This window comes from Bos grunniens, chromosome 6 (genome assembly GCF_055505025.1).
Source record: "Bos grunniens cultivar Pamir isolate PY7600 chromosome 6, Bosgru_T2T1.0, whole genome shotgun sequence".
Lineage (NCBI taxonomy): Eukaryota > Metazoa > Chordata > Mammalia > Artiodactyla > Bovidae > Bos > Bos grunniens.
In genome coordinates, this window is record NC_141170.1 from 80,624,865 (window position 1) to 80,640,363 (window position 15,499).

General features: G+C 37.8%; 1 long non-coding RNA gene across 5 annotated transcripts in view; it reads right to left on the reverse strand.

Annotated features, from left to right (window-relative positions):
- LOC147370916 (uncharacterized) overlaps positions 1–15,499 on the reverse strand; it is a 432,430-nt gene that overhangs the window by 229,008 nt on the left and 187,923 nt on the right. The window lies entirely within an intron of this gene.

The window sequence follows — 15,499 nt, forward strand, 5'->3', positions numbered from 1 at the left end:
TCTACTTCTGCTTTATTGACTATGCCAAAGCCTTTGACTGTGCGGATCACAATAAACTGTGGAAAATTCTTCAAGAAATGGGAATACCAGACCACCTTACCTGCCTCCTGAATAATCTGCATGCAGGTCAAGAAGCAATAGTTAGAACTGCACATGGAACAATGGACTGGTTCCAAATTGCAAAAGGAGTATGTCAATGCTATATATTATCACCCTGCTTATTCAAGTTATATGCAGAGTATAGCATGCAAAATGCCGGGTTGGATAAAGCACAAGCTGGAATCAAGATTGCCAGGAGAAATATCAATAACCTCAGATATCCAGATAACACCACCCTTACAGCAGAAATTGAAGAGGAACCAAAGAGCCTCTTGATGAAATTGAAAGAGGAGAGTGAAAAAGCTGACTTAAAACTCAACATTCAAAAAACTAAGATCAAGCCATCTGGTCCCATCACTGCATGACAAATAGATGGGGAAACAATGGAAACAGTGAGAAATTTTATTTGGGGGGGGGGCCTCAAAAATCACTGCATATGGTGACTGTAGCCATGAAATTAAAAGATGCTGGCTCCTTGGAAGAAAAGCTATAACCAACCTAGACAGCTTATTAAAAAGCAGAGATATTACTTTGCCAACAAAGGTCTGTCTTGTCAAAGTTATGGCTTTTCCAATAGTCATGTATGGATGTGAGAGTTGGACTATAAAGAAAGCTGAGTGCTGAAGAATTGATGCTTTTGAACTGTGGTGTTGGAGAAGACTCTTGAGAGTCCCTTGGACTGCAAGGAGATCCAACCAGTCCATCCTAAAGGAAGTCAGTCCTGAATATTCATTGTAAGGACTGATGTTGAAGCTGAAACTCCAATACTTGGCCACCTGATGCGAAAAACTGACTCACTGAAAAGACCCTGATGCTGGGAAAGACTGAAGTCAAGAGGAAAAAGAGACAACAGAGGATGAGCTGGTTGGATGGCATCACTGACTTGATGGACATGAGTTTGAGCAAGGCTCGGAGTTAGTGATGGACAAGGAAGCCTGGCGTGCTGCAGTCCACGGGATCTCAAAGAGTCAGACATGACTGAGTGACTGAATTATAAAATGTCCAAGCACCCCACCTAATAATCTAGAAGAAGTTTGCAGGAACCTGGATAGAAGAGAGGGTATTCCCACATGGTGTGTCATACAAGGCTAAGGCAGAATTTCAGGGCACAGATAACCCTTTCGGTACAGGCTGAGTCCCTACATTTGGTAGCTGAACTAAAGAAGCCAACAGTGAATAACTTCACCTTGGCTCACCTCCCGGGCAGTTCTTGGTGCTTGCAAGGGACGGAACTGGCTCTGGTGGACTTTACAGCCTCTCTCTCACGGCATCAAGCTCTAGGGTCCCTTCTGATCATATTCTCTTTTCCAGCACACAGCAGAATTAATCTACCTCTCATAAAAGAAAATCTAGCTCATCAAACATTCACTGGAATTCTTCCTAACACTAAGTCACCTAATCATGCCATCTAATTATAGCGTTATTTCAACATTTGTTCCTCAGTAAAATGACTCCTGGAAGAATTAAGCCTTTAGAGACACACATACACAGGGAAAGAGAGAGAGAGAGACAGAGGAGATGAGTCTAGGAGAGACAGTTTAATACCTCAATAAATTATCAGCCATATTATTTTGCATTATACAGGTTTTTCCCAATTTATACCTCTTGTCTCTCTAGCAACAGTAGAAAATGCAACCTTACATCCTCTTGATATTTGTTACCATAGTGAGCATATAATAGGTTTAAAGCAACTGCTAATTTTATCATGTTTACCTATAGCTGATTCAGTGACCTTCTGAAAAAGCAAAAATACCTGATTATGAGATGTTACTCATCTCTCCTTGAGACTCACTTATTACCTACACAAACTTTTGTTTGTTAAAGTTTGCAATCTAAGTAAGCAATTTCATGATATTAGACATAAGGGCAGAATGTTTAAAGTCATGATATCCCAAGACTGTAACCCAATCTTTTGTTCTATTCAGGGCCTCATATGATTGGATGAAGCCTACCCACTTTATGAAAGGCAGTCTGCTTTATTGAAATTCCACAGATTTAACTGTAAATATTATCCAAAAACATTCTCACAGAAACTTCCAGAACAGTTTTGTCCAAATATCTGGGCCATGTCCAGTCAAGGTGATACATAAAATTAACCATCATACATACAAAACAATTACTAAGCTCCTGGTGCTCTGTATAATAAGAGAATGATATGTTAAACTCTTAAATACAGATACAGACAGTCCTAGTTCTCAACATTGTTAGTTGTTCTTAGTCAACTATGCATACCTATGTCTGTATGTAAGAAGCAGACCTATAGCTATGGTAGGTGGCCAGGCAGGACCGACCACCTGTTATCTCACACCTCTTACCTCATTAACTCAGACTGGGAGGAAGGGCTGGACTGTGCTTGGCCCAGCACAGCCTGGACCCAACTGTTTGTATATTACACATGTATTACAGGTGAGCTCTTTAGCATAGAATCCCTGGCTTTAGAAAATATAATGATGTTCTTGCTGTCTTGGGAACTGATGTGGCCAGGTTACTCTCTTAAAGATGGGAAGGGTTCCCCTGACCAGAATGGATATTTCCATATCAATTATCCTTCGAAGAGAGAAATCCTAGAGCAAAAATGGGGCCAGTATTAAACAGATATGAAATGTTAGGGTACAGGGCTTTTAAAGATGAGGCTACTGTTGCTCAGGCTTCCCTGATGGCTCAGTGGTAAAGAATCCGCTTGCCAATGCAGAGGACACAGGTTCGATCCCTGGGTTGGGAAGATCCCCTGGAGTAGGAAATGGCAACCCACTCCAGTATTCTTGCCTGGGAAAACTCATGGATAAAGGAACCCGGTGGGCTATAGTCCATGGGGTCACGAAAGAGTCAGACATGACTTGATGACTCAACAACAATTGTTGCTCATTTTGAATTGAATTCTGAGGACTGAAGAGATGAGGTACTCCCAGTAGTAGAGGATGAAGGGCCACTAGCACGTGGCTGCACATCTAGATCAGGTGAAAAGTCTACTTGGTAAAGGATTCTAAAGGAGGGATTGGGCCCGTGAATTCTACTTCTAATGGTGGCATAACTGGTGTGCTATTTGTAGTATTTCCAGGCCAAGAGATGGGGAAATGCAGAGAGTCTGTATATGCTCCCAAAGGAGTAGCTAAGGGAATGATCAGACAAGGAAAAGAATCGCTGTTCATCCTCACCAACAACTGTCCCACCTTAATTAAGGAAATCTAAAACAGAGTACTATGCTATGTTGGCCAAAACTGGTGTCCATCACTACAGTAGCAATAATACTGAAAGGGGCACAGGGTGTGAGAAAAAAAAAAAAAAAAAAAACTACAGAGTATGCACGCTGGCTATCATTGATTTAGGTGAATCTGCTATCATTAGAAGCATATTAGCAGAGATTTTGTTGTTGTTCAGTTGTGCAGTCATGTCTGACTCTTTACAACCCTAAGAACTGCAGCACTCCAGGCTTCCCTTCACTATCCTCACTAGTGAGGATATCCTTCACTATCTCTTTGAGTTTGCTCAAACTCGTGTCCATTGATTCCATGACACCTTCCAACCATCTATCCTCTGTCATCCCCTTCTCCTCCTGCCCTCAGTCTTTCTCAGCATCAGGGTCTTTTCCAATAAGTCAGCTCTTTCCATCAGGTGACCAAAATATTGGAGCTTCAACTTCAGCATCAGTCCTTCCAATGAATATTCTGAAAGGATTTCCTTTAGGATTGACTGGTTTGATCTTCTTGCAGTCCAAGGGACTCTCAAGAATCTTCTCCAACACCATAGTTTGAAAGCATCAATTCTTTAGCACTCAGCCTTCTTTAGGGTCCAACTCTCACATCCATACATGACTATTGGAAAAACCACAGCTTTGATTATAGGGACCTTTGTCAGCAAAGGGATATCTTTGCTTTTTAATATGTTCTCTAGGTTTGTCATAACTTTTCTTCCAAGGAGCAAGCATCTTATAATTTCATGGCTGCCGTCACCATCCATAGAGGTTCTGGAGCCCAAGAAAATGAAGTCTGTCAGTTTCCATAGTTTCCCCATCAATTTGCTATGAAGTGATGGGACTAGATGCCAAGATCTTAGTGTTTTGAATGTTCAGCCAGATTTTTCACTCTCCTCTTTCACTTTCATCAAGAGGACTCTTTAGTTCCTCTTCACTTTCTACAACTGGGGTAGTATAATTTGCACATCTAAGGTTATTGATATTTCTCCCATCAATCTTGATTCCAGCTTGAGCTTCATCCAACCTGACATTTTGCATGATATACTCTGCATATAAGTTAAGTAAGCAGGGTGACAGTATACAGCATTGACACACTCCTTTCCCAATTTTTAACCAGTTGGTTGTTCCATGTACGGAGAAGGCACTGGCAACCCACTCCAGTACTCTTGCCTGGAGAATCCCATGGACGGAGGAGCCTGGTAGGCTGCAGTCCATGGGGTCGCTAAGAGTTGGACATGACTGAGCAACTTCACTTTCACTTTTCCCTTTCATGCATTGGAGAAGGAAATGGCAACCCAATCCAGTGTTCTTGCCTGGAGAATCCCAGGGACGGGGGAGCCTGGTGGGCTGCTGTCTACGGGGTCGCACAGAGTTGGGCACGACTGAAGCAACTTAGCAGCAGCAGCAGCAGCAACACACATACGGGTTTCAGAGGAGACAGGTAAGGTGGTCTGATATTCCCATTTCTTTAAGAATTTTCCATAGTTTGCTGTGATCCACACAGTCAAAGGCTTTAGCAAAGTCAGTGAAGCAGAAATAGATGTTTTTCTGGAATTCCCTTGCTTTCTCCGTGATTCAAGAAATGTTGGCTTTTAAGGTTAATTAGGTCCCATTTGTTTATTTTTGCTTTTATTTCCAATATTCTGGGAGGTGGGTCATAGAGGATCCTGCTGTGATGTATGTCGGAGAGTGTTTTGCCTATGTTCTCCTCTAGGAGTTTTATAGTTTCTGGTCTTACGTTTAGATCTTTAATCCATTTTGAGTTTATTTTTGTGTATGGTGTTAGAAAGTGGTCCAGTTTCATTCTTTTACAAGTGGTTGACCAGATTTCCCAGCACCACTTGTTAAAGAGATTGTCTTTAATCCATTGTATATTCTTGCCTCCTTTGTCAAAGATAAGGTGTCCATATGTGTGTGGATTTATCTCTGGGCTTTCTATTTTATTCCATTGATCAATATTTCTGTCTTTGTGCCAGTACCATACTGTCTTGATAACTGTGGCTTTGTAGTAGAGCCTGAAGTCAGGTAGGTTGATTCCTCCAGTTCCATTCTTCTTTCTCAAGATCGCTTTGGCTATTCGAGGTTTTTTGTATTTCCATACAAATTGTGAAATTATTTGTTCTAGCTCTGTGAAGAATACTGTTGGTAGCTTGATAGGGATTGCATTGAATCTATAAATTGCTTTGGGTAGTATACTCATTTTCACTATATTGATTCTTCCAATCCATGAACATGGTATATTTCTCCATCTATTAGTGTCCTCTTTGATTTCTTTCACCAGTGTTTTATAGTTTTCTATATATAGGTCTTTAGTTTCTTTAGGTAGATATATTCCTAAGTATTTTATTCTTTCCGTTGCAATGGTGAATGGAATTGTTTCCTTAATTTCCCTTTCTGTTTTCTCATTATTAGTGTATAGGAATGCAAGGGATTTCTGTGTGTTGATTTTATATCCTGCAACTTTACTATAGTCATTGATTATTTCTAGTAATTTTCTGGTGGAATCTTTAGGGTTTTCTATGTAGAGGATCATGTCATCTGCAAATAGTGAGAGTTTTACTTCTTCTTTTCCAATTTGGATTCCTTTTATTTCTTTTTCTGCTCTGATTGCTGTGGCCAAAACTTCCAAAACTATGTTGAATAGTAATGGTGAAAGTGGGCACCCTTGTCTTGTTCCTGACTTTAGAGGAAATGCTTTCAATTTTTCACCATTGAGGATAATGTTTGCTGTGGGTTTGTCATATATAGCTTTTATTATGTTGAGGTATGTTCCTTCTATTCCTGCTTTCTGGAGAGTTTTTATCATAAATGGATGTTGAATTTTGTCAAAGGCTTTCTCTGCATCTATTGAGATAATCATATGGTTTTTATTTTTCAATTTGTTAATGTGGTGTATTACATTGATTGATTTGCGGATATTGAAGAATCCTTGCATCCCTGGGATAAAGCCCACTTGGTCATGGTGTATGATCTTTTTAATGCGTTGCTGGATTCTGATTGCTAGAATTTTGTTAAGGATTTTTGCATCTATGTTCATCAGTGATATTGGCCTGTAGTTTTCTTTTTTTGTGGGATCTTTGTCAGGTTTTGGTATTAGGGTGATGGTGGCCTCATAGAATGAGTTTGGAAGTTTACCTTCCTCTGCAATTTTCTGGAAGAGTTTGAGCAGGATAGGTGTGAGCTCTTCTCTAAATTGTTGGTAGAATTCAGCTGTGAAGCCGTCTGGGCCGGGGCTTTTGTTTGCTGGAAGATTTTTGATTACAGTTTCAATTTCCATGCTTGTGATGGGTCTGTTAAGATTTTCTATTTCTTCCTGGTCCAATTTTGGAAAGTTGTACTTTTCTAAGAATTTGTCCATTTCTTCCACGTTGTCCATTTTATTGGCATATAATTGTTGATAGTAGTCTCTTATGATCCTTTGTATTTCTGTGTTGTCTGTTGTGATCTCTCCATTTTCATTTCTAATTTTGTTGATTTGATTTTTCTCCCTTTGTTTCTTGATGAGTCTGGCTAATGGTTTGTCAATTTTATTTATCCTTTCAAAGAACCAGCTTTTGGTTTTGTTGATTTTTGCTATGGTCTCTTTTGTTTCTTTTGCATTTATTTCTGCTCTAATTTTTAAGATTTCTTTCCTTCTACTAACCCTGGGGTTCTTCATTTCTTCCTTTTCTAGTTGCTTTAGGTGTAGAGTTAGGTTATTTATTTGACTTTTTTCTTGTTTCTTGAGGTGTGCCTGTATTGCTATGAACTTTCCCCTTAGGGCTGCTTTTACCGTGTCCCACAGGTTTTGGGTTGTTGTGTTTTCATTTTCATTCGTTTCTATGCAAATTTTGATTTCTTTTTTGATTTCTTCTGTGATTTGTTGGTTATTCAGCAGTGTGTTGTTCAGCCTCCATATGTTGGAATTTTTAATAGTTTTTCTCCTGTAATTGAGATCTAATCTTACTGCATTGTGGTCAGAAAAAATGCTTGGAATGATTTCTATTTTTTTGAATTTACCAAGGCTAGATTTATGGCCCAGGATGTGATCTATCCTGGAGAAGGTTCCATGTGCGCTTGAGAAAAAGGTGAAATTCATTGTTTTGGGATGAAATGTCCTATAGATATCAATTAGGTCTAACTGGTCTATTGTATATAAACTCAAAATGGATTAAAGATCTAAACATAAGACCAGAAACTATAAAACTCCTAGAGGAGAACATAGGCAAAACACTCTCTGACATACATCACAGCAGGATCCTCTATGACCCACCTCCCAGAATATTGGAAATAAAAGCAAAAATAAACAAATGGGACCTAATTAACCTTAAAAGCTTCTGCACATCAAAGGAAACTATTAGCAAGGTGAAAAGACAGCCTTCAGAATGGGAGAAAATAATAGCAAATGAAGCAACCGACAAACAACTAATCTCAAAAATATACAAGCAACTCCTACAGCTCAACTCCAGAAAAATAAACGACCCAATCAAAAAATGGGCCAAAGAACTAAATAGACATTTCTCCAAAGAAGACATACAGATGGCTAACAAACACATGAAAAGATGCTCAACATCACTCATTATCAGAGAAATGCAAATCAAAACCACTATGAGGTACCATTTCACACCAGTCAGAATGGCTGCGATCCAAAAGTCTACAAATAATAAATGCTGGAGAGGGTGTGGAGAAAAGGGAACCCTCTTACACTGTTGGTGGGAATGCAACCTAGTACAGCCACTATGGAGAACAGTGTGGAGATTCCTTAAAAAACTGGAAATAGAACTGCCTTATGATCCAGCAATCCCACTGCTAGGCATACACACTGAGGAAACCAGAAGGGAAAGAGACACGTGTACCCCAATGTTCATCGCAGCACTGTTTATAATAGCCAGGACATGGAAGCAACCTAGATGCCCATCAGCAGATGAATGGATAAGAAAGCTGTGGTACATATACACAATGGAGTATTACTCAGCCATTAAAAAGAATACATTTGAATCAGTTCTAATGAGGTGGATGAATCTGGAGCCTATTATACAGAGTGAAGTAAGCCAGAAGGAAAAACATAAATACAGTATACTAACGCATATATATGGAATTTAGAAAGATGGTAACAATAACTCTGTATACGAGACAGCAAAAGAGACACTGATGTATAGAACAGTCTTATGGACTCTGTGGGAGAGGGAGAGGGTGGGAAGATTTGGGAGAATGGCATTGAAACATGTAAAATATCATGTAGGAAACGAGTTGCCAGTCCAGGTTCGATGCACGATGCTGGATGCTTGGGGCTGGTGCACTGGATGGCCCAGAGGGATGGTATGGGGAGGGAGGAGGGAGGAGGGTTCGGGATGGGGAACACATGTATACCTGTGGTGGATTCATTTTGATATTTGGCAAAACTAATACAATTATGTAAAGTTTAAAAATAAAATAAAATTAGAAAAAAAATAAATAAATAAAAATAAAATGCATGAAGTAAAAAAAAAAAAAAAACTATAAGATATTGTAAACCGCAAAAAAAATAAAATAAAATATTTGTAACAAAAAAAAAAGAAAAAGAAATGTTGGCAATTTGTTCTTTGGTTCCTCTGCCTTTTTGAAATCCAGCTGGTACATGCTAAAGCCTAGCTTGAAGGATCTTGAACACAACCTTACTAGCATGTGAAATGAGCACAATTTTATGGTAGATTGAACGTTCCTTGGCACTTCCCTTCTTTGGGCTACCCAGGTGGCACTAGTGGTAAAGAACTCACCTATCAATGCAGGAGACATAAGAGAAGCAGGTTCAATTTCTGTGTCAAGAAGATCCCCTGGAGTAGGGAATTGTTACCCACTCCAGTATTCTTGCCTGGAGAATGCCATGGACAGAGGAGCATGGCGAGTTATAGTCCGTAAGGTCACAAAGAGCTGGACATGACTGAGCAACTGAGAAAGCATTTTTGGGGATTGGAATGAAAACTAACCTTTCAAGTCCTTTGGCCACTGCTGAGTTTTCCAAATTTGCTGACATATTGAGTACAGCACTCAAACAGCATCATTTTTAAGGATTTTAAATAACTCAGCTGGAATTACATCACCTCCACTAGCTGTGTTTGTAGTGATGCTTCCTAAGGCCCACTTGATTTCACACTCCCAGGATGCCTGACTCTAGGTGAATAACCACACTATTGTGGTTATCTGAGTCATTAAGACATTTTTGTATAATTCTTCTGTGTATTCTTGCCACCTCTTTCAATCTCTTGTGCTTCTGTTAGGTCCTTATCATTTCTGTCCTTTATTGTGCCCATCCTTGCATGAAATGTTCCCTTGATATCTCCAGTTTTCTTGAAGAGCTCTCTAGTCTTTCCCTTTCTACTGTTTTCCTCTACTTCTTCCCATTGTTCATTAAAGAATGCCTTTTTATCTTTCCTGCATTCAGTTGGGTATATATTTCTGCATTCAGTTGGGTATATCTTTCTGCGTTCAGTTGGGTATATCTTTCCCTTTCTCCTTAGCATTTTGCTTCTCTTCTTTGCCCAGTTATTTATAAGGCCTCCTCTCCTCTTTGCCTTCTTTCATTTCTTTTTCTTTGGGCTGGTTTTGCTCACCACCTCCTGTACAATGTTACGAACCTCCATCCATAGTTCTTCAGGTACTCTCAGATCTAATCCCCTGAATCTATTCATCATCTCCACTGTACAATCATAAGGGATTTGATTTAGGTCATACCTGAATGGCCTACTGGTTTTCCCTATTTTTCTTCAATCTAAGCGTGAATTTTGCAAAAAGGAGCTCATAATCTGAGCCACAGTCAGCTCGTCAGCCACACACAGCTTTTTTCGACTGTATAGAACTATATATATATATAATTTATACAATTTATAATATACAATTATAAATAACAATAGCATTTCAGGAATTTTAAACTGTGTGTCAGATATTTTGCTGAGTGCTTTACACTCATTATCTGATTTAATCTATACAAGATCCTATAGACTTTATCCTCACTTTGCTGATGGGGAAACTGATTTACAGAGAGGTTAAGTATGACTGGTAAGTGGTAACTGAGATTTGACTGAGGCCCAGGCAATTCTATTCTAGATTCTAGTCATTACATCAAAACAATTCCTCTTACTTATAAATTTCTTGACCACTATATTCTTCTACTGCTTAGACTTTCAAAGTACAAGTTCTGAAGCTGATAAAAAGTGACCATAACTTTTGATGGAATAAAACTAGTTTTTAGGTTAAGCCAAAAATATTTTCTTATAGAATAATGTCAGCCTGGCTAAAGAACACTGGAGTAGGGCTGAATCACTTAATCTAACCTCTTCAGCAAGACAAAAGCCCAGAAAGTACAAACATCTAAGTTCGAAACCTGAAGACCATGCTGGAGTGGACCAACTCTCTCAGTACTCACACCCAGTTAGCCTTTAATGCTGCCACTGTTTTCTTTTAAAATATATTTCAAATAAATCTCATCCTATCTACTCCTAGACTTCTCATCATTTTCTGCCTATTTTATCAAAGTCTCATAACAGTTCATTCCTGTCACTTCTGGCCTCCTCAAAACTACCCTCTGCCACCAAGATCATCTATTTATTGAATAAATGAATGAGTGAATGAATGTATGATGAGGATATGAACTAGCATAGTAATAGTAGTGATGGATAGGAGAAACATTTTGGAGATTGAGAAATGCTTAAGGGTTTAACTTGATTCCAAAAGCAGCATAAATAAAGGGTGAATAAAGAGTTTGAAGTAGAAAAGTGGCACAATGATATTTACATTTTAAAAAGGTATTCTGAAATAACCTCATGGAATAATAGGATATTTTTTTCAATCTGTGCAGCCCTGATTTCAAATATTGGTTCTATCGATTGTAAGCTGGATGATGGGCAAGTTACTTAATATATCTGTATCTCAGTTATCTCATCCATGAAATGAGAAGAATAATACTAACCTTAAAGGGTTTCTGGGAAGGTTAAAATAGGTAACAGATATAAAGTATTTAGAATAGTGATGAAACTAAAGTGTGCAGCTTTTTTTTTTAATCTACCAATAATATTTTGGGTTTTTTCACATAAATCTTGGTCTTGCCTGTAAGATTTATTCTTAAATTTTAATAAATACTATCACTACTAAAATAATATGTCTTTACCCCATTTCCTTGTCTAGTTGCTTATTACTAAGCCAATGAAAACAAATTAATGTTATGTTTTATCCTGCATTCAGGCAAATTACCATATTCTCTTATAATATTATTAGAAGATCCCTAGAATTTTTTTAGATAAACAAACTAAACATCAGCAAATAAAGTAAACTTTATCTCTTTTTTACCTATATTTATACCACTAATTCCTTTTTATTTTCATAGTGAATTCTCTGTACCAGTAAAGAAAATATTTAATAAGAATAGCAAGGGCTTGCATTTTTATCCATGAATAGTACAGACACCAGAGTCATCATCATCATGCTTTAAAAAATTAAAAAACTAGACAAAATACATGAAACAACTGTGTTCAATAAACAGACAATAAGCAGTGAAGGACCATGATTCCTTGAGAGGAAAGAAAGAAAGAAAGCCCTGTAGCAAGTTGGGGGGAAATCTCAAAAATGTTGTGCTAAGCAACCAAAATATGACACTGAAGATTATGTACCATACACACTCTAGAAACCTGGTCTATAATGATAGAGAGCAGATTAGTGGTTATTTGAGGCCATAGGTGGGAAGATGGGAGTTGGCTGGGAAGGAACTCAGGGAACTTTTTGGGGTGATGGAATATTCTATATTTTTATTTTGGTGATGGTTACAGAAACATACACATTTGTCAAAACTCATCCAATCTGTGGACTTGAAATGGATACAATTTTTAATGTAAATCATACATCAGTAAAGTTTATTTGGAAAGATGACAATGGTAAAGATAATCAGCCCTTTACAGTAACTTATTTTTTTCTTAGGAAATTTCCATTTTCTCTAAATTTTCATTTTCTTGTCATAGGACTGTATCTTAAATTAGTTTTCCTTGAAACAGACTTTGAAATGGAGATTTGTGTAAAGAGGGTTTATAGTGAGATGCATGTGGGAAAAGGCACCTATAAGAAAGCATGGGACGTTGGATTGAGCAGGTGAACCAGTTGAACTGCGAAGCAACAGAGACAGTGGCTATCCCACTAGAAGCTAAGGTCCTTCAAAGCTACTCCAGAATGAGACAAGAGGGTAGAGATTTTATATTTCTGTATCAACCAGTTTGGAGATGTAAGCTGTCCCCACTACATATTGGACCATTTCCATTGGATGGTAACTTGGGCAAGATAACCCAGCTGACCAAAAACAATTCCTGCAGGGAGGCACAGCTATGAGTTGTCAGTCACCAACACCCCACAGTGAGGAAATGGGTCTTCTGGTCCCGAAGGAGAAAACCTTGGTAGCACACCACAGTGCCCACTAGAGGTTATGTGTGGTATACTCCACCACTGTTCTTATCATCTTTCTTGAATCTTCACTTAAACCTACTTTCTCTTTGAAAAGACCCTGATGCTGGAAAAGATTGAAGGCTGGAGGAGAAGGGGACGACAGAGGATGAGATGGTTGTATGGCATCACTGACTCAAAGGGCATGAGTTTGAGTAAACTCCGGGAGTTGGTGATGGACAGGGAGGCCTGGCATGCTGCAGTTCATGGGGTCACAAAGACTCGGACACGACTGAGCGACTGAACTGAACTGATTTTCTCTTTAGTGTTTGATCTGTCCTTTCTGTTAATCAGATTTGCAATGGGTTTATTTATTTTTAGTTGACTTCTCAGCAATCAGTTCTTAGATTGATTTCTTATTTATACTATGTTTATTCTTATTTAATTTAATTTGCTTTTTTAAATTTTTTTTAACTAGGAGTTCATTCTTTTTATTTATTTTTTTCTTTTCAAAGTATTTTTATTTATTTATTTATTTTTAATATAAATTTCTTTATTTTAATTGGAGGTTAATTACTTTACAATATTGTATTGGTTTTGCCATACATCAACATGAATCTGCCACAGGTATACATGTGTTCCCCATCCTGAACCCCTCTCCCTCCACCCACCCCGTACCATCCTTCTGGGTCGTCCCAGTGCACCAGCCCCAAGCATCCAGTATCATTCATTGAACCTGGACTGGCGATTTGTTTCATATATGATATTACACATGTTTCAATGCCATTCTCCCAAATCATCCCACCCTCTCCCTCTCCCAGAGTCCAAAAGACTATTCTATATATCTGTGTCTCTTTTGCTGTCTCGCTTACAGGGTTATCATTACCATCTTTCTAAATTCCATATATATGCATTAAATTTTGATTCCTTCTTCCTAGCTTCTTGTTTACTCTGTTATTCTAGTAATTTCTTAAGATAATATTCATATTTTTGTTTCTTCTTTAATTATGAATACATAATAGAGGTATTCCCTGGTGGCTCAGACGGTAAAGCATCTGCCTGCAATGTGGGAGACCTTGGTTCGATTCCTGAGTCAGGAAGATCCCCTGGAGAAGGAAATGGCAACCCATTCCAGAACTCTTGCATAGAAAATCCCATGGACGGAGGAGCCTGGTAGGCTACAGTCCATGGGGTTGCAAAGAGTCGGACACGACTGAGCAACTTCACTTCACAATAGAGGTATTAAAAGTCTAAAATGTTCTCAGCATACAGCTCTGTGTCCTATAGGTTTTACTACTAAGTTGTTCTCTTTTTTTGTAATTTATAATTTCTTTTTTAAAATATTTTTATCCCAAGTTTACCTACTAAGAGTTTTCATAATTTCCAAAAAGATAAGATGTGGTCACCTTTTTATAATTCATTTCAATTTTCATTGAATTATGATCATTTAATTTACCTCACAAAATCTATTTTTTATTTTGAAGGTTTAATTCATGTCAAGTAAATGATTGATATTTGTAAATATTTGGTAGACAATAAATATAAATATATTACCCTCAAAATTATTGGTTTTATATAATGTCTTATTGTTTATATAATTGTTTATATAATGTCTTATTTTCTTCAGTGCATTTAACCTTGAATTTCCCTATGTCATAAAGTAATGCTGCCATGCCTGTTTTATTTTTAATAATAATTATTTAAAAATAATTATTTAAAATAATAAAATAAATAAATAAATAAATTTAAATAAATAAATAAATAAATAAAAATAATTATTTAAAAAAAATTTAAAAATATTATTTAATTATTTAATTATAAGGAGGATAATTGCCTTACTATATTGTGTTGGCCATTGCCATACAACAATGTGAATCAGCCACAAGTATACATGTCCCCTCCTTCTTGAGCCTCACGACCACCCCATCCCACCCCTCTAGTTGTCACAGAGTACCACCTTGAGCTCCCTGTGTTATACAGCAACTTCCCATTAGCTATCTATTTTACACATGTTAATGTATATGTTTCAATGCAAGTCTCTCAATTTGCCCCACCCTCTATTTCCCCGACTGTGTCCAAAGTCTATTCTCTATGTCTGTATCTCTATTCCTACCCTGCAAATAGATTCATCAGTACCATTTTTCTAGACCCCATATATACACATTAATATATGATATTTGTGTTTCTCTTTCTGACTTACTTCACTCTGTATAACAGGCTGTAGGTTCATCCACCTCACTAGAACCAACTTAAATGCATTCTTTTTTATGGCTAAGTAATAATCCATTGTACATACATACCACAGTTTCTTTATCCATTCATCTGCTGATGGACATCTCAATTCAGTTCAGTTCAGTTCATTTGCTCAGTCGTAGCTGACTCTCTGCAACCCCATGGACTGCAGCATTCCAGGCCATCTAGGTTGCTGGGTTTTTTGTTTTTTTTTGTTTTTTTTTTTTAATTATTATTTTGTTTTTGTATCTCTCTGATCCATCTTAAGTTTCTTTATCATTTTTTAAGTATAGATAAAGACATAGTTAGAGACATAGATTTTTGTTAAAGCATATAGCTCAGTTTTGTGGACTCTTGAGAGTCCCTTGAACAGCAAGGAGATCAAACCAGTTAATCCTAAAGGAAATCAACCCTGAATATTCACTGGAAGGACCGCTGCTAAAGCTGAAGTTCCAAGATTTTGGCCACCTGATACAAAGATCAGACTCATTGAAAAAGACCCTGATGCTGGGAAAGATTGAGGGCAGGGGGAGAAGAGGGCAACAAAGGATGAAATGGTTGGATGGCATCAACAAATCAATGGATGTGAGTTTGAAC